General features: G+C 45.0%; 1 pseudogene; it reads left to right on the forward strand.

Moving 5' to 3' along the window:
- The first annotated feature begins 516 nt into the window (after window positions 1-516).
- On the forward strand, window positions 517-1738 carry LOC101574441 (annotated as a pseudogene).
- Window positions 1739-5402: the final 3664 nt, after the last annotated feature.

Raw genomic sequence — 5402 nt, forward strand, 5'->3', positions numbered from 1 at the left:
GGAGGGATCTCTTACCTCTACCTTTCACACAACATACATGACCTACATGGACATGGAGCTTGTGTAAGGAATAGCTTGGGAAGATGTAGTGCTGTGTGGGCAAAGGGTAAGTTTGTTTATCATCCAATATAAAACAAATGCAGTCTCCTACAGTGCAGGGCCAGCTTACTCCCCACCATAAACCAGAGTTCCCTGTGCTTGAATTCTTCTCCTATAATGTAACCTATTTCCAAGGCAGGTGGCACCTGACCCAGCTTGTACCACACTGTAGGAATCTGAGGCATACGGTGTCAGTACAAATGTTGACATTCTGGCTCTTGTGATTAATGAAGGCCTGGATCCCTAAACCTGAGCTTCTGTCTTGTGCCATAAGCATGAAATCGTTGTGGGCTAAGTTGGCTTGCAAGTAGAGTAAAAGCTCAGCACTTTTTTCCTGGGTACTAAGGATTAAAGCCTGGAAGCACTCAACCACTGCACTACATCCCCAGTCCTTTTAAAATATTTTTAGAGAGAAAGATGGCAGCAGTCGTGCACCAGGATTTGGCCCAGCTCATGAATTTGAGCAGCTCCCATAAAGACCTGGCTGGCAAGTATCGGCAGATCCTGGAGAAAGCCACTCAGTTATCTGGGGCAGAGCAACTAGAAGCTTCAAAAGCTTTTGTGGAAGCAATGGTAAATGAGAATGTCACTCTTGCGATCTCGCGACAGCTGCTGACTGCTTTCTGCACACATCTCCCTAACCTGCCTGGTAGGTAGTACAGCCAAAGAAATCTATCACTTCACCTTGGAAAAAATCCAGCCCAGAGTTATTTCATTTGAGGAGCAGGTTGCTTCCATAGGACAGCATCTTGCATCCATATATGAGAAAGAAGAAGACTGGAGAAATGCAGCCCAAGTGTTGGTGGGAATTCCTTTGGAAACAGGACAAAAACAGTACAGTGTGGATTATAAGCTGGAGACTCACCTGAAGATTGCAAGGCTGTATCTGGAGGATGACGACCCTGCACAGGCAGAGGCGTACATAAGCCGAGCGTCCCTGCTCCAGAATGAGTCCACCAACGAGCAGTTACAGATACACCATAAGGCATGCTATGCACGTGTTCTTGATTACAGAGAATTCACTGATGCCACACAAAGGTACAATGAGCTCCCTTACAAGACTATAGTCCATGAAAGTGAAAGACTAGAGGCCCTAAAACCTGCTTTGCACTGTACCATCTTAGCATCAGCAGGCCAGCAGTGCTCCCGGATGCTAGCTACGTGCTTTAAGGATGAGAGGTGCCAGCAGCTCGCTGCCTATGGGATCCTAGAGAAAACGTACCTAGACAGGATCATTAGAGGAAATCAGCTTCAAGAGTTGGCTGTCATGCTGATGCCTCACCAGAAAGCTACCACGGCTGACAGTTCTAGCATTTTGGACAGAGCTGTTATTGAACATAATCTGTTGTCGGCAAGCAAATTATATAATAATATCACCTTTGAGGAGCTTGGTACACTCCTAGAGATCCCTGCTGCTAAGGCGGAAATGATAGCATCTCAAATGATAACGGAAGGACAGATGAATGCTTTTATCAACCAGACTGATGGAATTGTTCATTTTGAAACACAGGGAGCTTTGCCAACATGGGACAAGCAGATCCAGCCCCTCTGCTTCCAAGTGAATAACCTTCTGGAGAAGATCAGCCATGCGGCCCCAGAGTGGACTGCACAGGCCATGGAGGCCCAGATGGCCCAGTGAGGCCCTTGCGGCCTCTGCACACTGCGTCCGCTTCTGTGTCGTGCGGGTGGACTCACAGGAGTCCTTCCACTGCATCCACGTCACAGCCGCATACATTTCAGTCCTTTATCTGGGTCTGTCTCTTACCGAAGACGATAGAGCAGGAAGTAGAAACATTTACAACTGTGTAGTCCCCACATGTGCAGGGCCAGTGTATGAAGCTAACTCTGATGTTTTGAAAGCTTTTTCTTTAAGCAGAGGTGAAATATCTGTGGCTAAAAAGTTTGGGATTTGTGGTAACTTTGTAGTCATGTTAGACCTAAGTGCTTGTGCATCTCCAAATGTGATGATCCTAGTAAACGGAGAAATGAGCCAAAAAGAATTTTTTTTAAATTTTTGAAACAGAATCTGGCTATGTTGCACAGATCGGCCCCAACCTTGGATCCTACAGCCTTTTGAATATCTGCCATGGTAGCCATGTGCTACCACCCTTGGCTAAAATCTTGCACTCTGATGCTTCTCAGCATGGTGAACATATACAATCATCCTCCAATGTAGGTATTTGGTTCCAGGAGTCTTCATAGAGCTATCAAATGGCAGAGTATTTGCATATAGCCTAAGCACATTTTCCTGTACATGTTAGACCATATTTTGATTACTTATACCTAATAAATGCTATTTAAATATTACACAGTATTGTTTAGGCAATGACTGGGAAAAAAAGGCTGTGCATGTTCAGTACAGACATAATTTTCCCCAATATTTTTTCCCCAATATTTTTGATCCAAAACTGTTTTATTCCTTCCATGAATGCAGAACCTGAAAGCACAGAGGGCCAATTATGTTCTTTTTGTAATTAAGAAAATAAATGAGAACTCATAAATTCTGGACAGCACTCTCAAGTAACTTTCTTGGATAGGGGAGTGGAAGCTTCTCAGAAGGATATCAATAAAATGAAGAGACCAACTGTCAGTGGGACAATGACATGGACTTGTTCTAGTCCTGGGTGATGATTTCCTAGTGGATATCAAGTGACTACCAAGTAAAACTATGAATAACAGCATCATTAAAATCCATGCAGGACTAAGGTTACATATTCTCTCCTTCCTCCCTCCTTTCTTCTTTCCTTCCTTCCCTCCCTCCCTACTTCTGTCCCTCCCACTTCCCTCTGCCCTCTCAGTCCTAGGGAGTAAAACCAAGGTCTTTGCATTGAGCTATAGCCCCAGCCCTTTTTTCACTTTTTAAGAGGGGGTCTTGTTACATCACTGAGTTGCCCAGGTTGGGCTCAAAGTTTTGGTCCTCTCACCTCAGCTTCCCAGAGTGCTCTGATTACAGTGTGGACCACATACCTAGGTTAAGGTTATATTGTTCTAAGATTAATAAAAGCCCTTGTCTAGGATGAGGAGAGGGCTTGGACATGAAGTCAGTCTACCTGGTGGTAGGTATGTGGGCGGTGACTCTGCCACAATAGTAACTCAGGGAAGTGTCCTTCGCCATTCTCTGGATTTTGATCTCATTCCCCAAATGTTTTTGTTTGTTTGTTTGTTTTTGATATATATATTATTCTACCTCAAGTCTATGCGGGACCCTTTATGAGGATCCAGATCTTTGTTCTGAGTTGTCTTTCTTCCTTCACACATAGGCAAACTATGAAATACCCTAGTGTCCCAGTTCAAGCTTTTGTTATTGGTCAGTTTATCCCCTCCTGTGGACTGGATGTGCCCCTTCCAATTCACAATAGAGATCCTACCTCTAAACAGACCGGGTATTGAGACTGTTAGGAGGAAATCTGGTCCCAAACAGGACATGAACCCTCGAAGGAGATGAGATAGCGCCTTGCTCTTTCTCTGTGGCGCTCCTGTCGGTGATCTGACTCTGCCTTGGTCTTGCAGCCTCCTGAGCAGTGGGAAGCTCCTTTCTGTTGTTCAGAATCTACCCAGTATGGGGGTTTCTGTCACAGCAGCCCCAATGACAAGGCCACTCCCCTTGAGATCATGTACATCTTAAGACAGCACACACCTTACTTTTCAGAAGTCAAGTGCAATTCTTCTGTAAGGCGGCTGGAACCAGGGGGGATGTGGGGCAGCACCTTGCACCGCAGCTGGGGATGGCAGCATTCACGCGCTAGTCAGAAGCCAATATGCTCTGGGCACTTTTAAAGCTGCTGTGGACGCCTAGGTGCTCCGCAGCCTCTGGGCCACGCAGTCATAGGTCCTGCTGTAGAGTGGCAGCAGCTCCAGTTCCCAACAGCTTTCCCTGGAAGCCAGACAGACATCCGGGCTCAAGCCTCCCGGTAGCTCTGGGCTGCATGGGGTCGTGCTGTGATCTGTACTGAATTCCATGGACACTTTAGATTTTAATGGAGAGAAAAAGCAAAGAAGCTGCGTGTTTCTAGGAATTCCCCTAAGACTGCTCAGCAATGTTGGACTCACCGCAGGAATGGAAGGGCTGTGCCTTAAGATTTAAGCTAAAACATCTTAATGATTTTCATATTTGCCCCAACCAGAAGCAGTACCTGGGGACGTAGAAGGAACGCAAATTTTCAGGTCCCACACTGCCATGCACGGTCAGAGGGCATGGAGCAAGCCGCCCGGCTCAGCCTGGTAGGTGCGGGGTGGAGCTGTGCGGGTCGAAAAGCGGCTGGCACCCACCACAGACTCTCTTGGCTTCTCCGCCTCAGGCCCCTGCTCATCAGGCCAAGGCCAGGTGTGCTGGGGAGACGGCCTGGTTCCTGGCAGAGGCCTGAGGAGTTGTAACTCTACCAGCATAAAAGGCACCAAAGATCCCAAAGGGATAGAACAGCCCCCAGCTCCGCAGTGGCCAGAGCAAATCGGAGGACGAGAACGCAGGGCCCCCTGAGTTCCCATCTCCCTGGAGCCAGGCCTACAAAAAGCAAGTTCCTCCTGTGCATTAGAAAGGCTGAGTTCCTCTCTCTTCCTTGGGGAGAGTAAGGGAAACTGTTAATGCCTTTTGCTTTTCTTTAAAAGCCTTCCATTAGAGGGCTGGCCAGATAGCTCAGCAGACTAAAGCCTCTGCATCGGCAGAGCCCAGCTGTTGGGATTCAGTCCCCCACTTGCGGTGCCAGCTCTACCCCAGGGACACGCTGAGACATCGAGACTGGCTGGGCATGGTGTCGCAAGCCTGTAATCCCAGAGTTTGGGAGGCTGAAAACAAGGAGATCAGATCTGTGTAGTGAGATCCCGTAGATCCTGTACTAAATACATTAAATAAATAAATAAGTCTTTTTTTTTTTACCTTGTATGTCACAATCTTATTTTTTTATTTTTAATAGCTTGCAAATTGAAAATAAATTATAAAAAATAAAAGAATAAAAGAAATTATCTACAAACATAAATGAATATAACAATAAAAACTGTCCAAAATAAAAATGAAGAATTTACAGATCAGTCATAATAGTTCACTATTTCAAAACCAAGAAACTTACATTCATATAATTAGAATTATCATAGTAGAAAGGAGTAGGCAATAAAAGATTTAAAATTTCTGAATTTAGTTCAACTTATAATACCACATTTTCAAGAAAAATGAACCTTTTGCAAAGACATTTAAATAAAATCATACCAAGATACACAAAAATGAAATTGTCCAAAACTTCTTGTAAAGAAAAAAATTATTAAAGTATATACATAAAAATATTAGCTATGGAAGAACAAAATTAAATAGC

The sequence above is a fragment of the Octodon degus genome, unplaced genomic scaffold, assembly GCF_000260255.1.
Source record: "Octodon degus isolate 3935 unplaced genomic scaffold, OctDeg1.0 scaffold00141, whole genome shotgun sequence".
NCBI classification, from domain to species: domain Eukaryota; kingdom Metazoa; phylum Chordata; class Mammalia; order Rodentia; family Octodontidae; genus Octodon; species Octodon degus.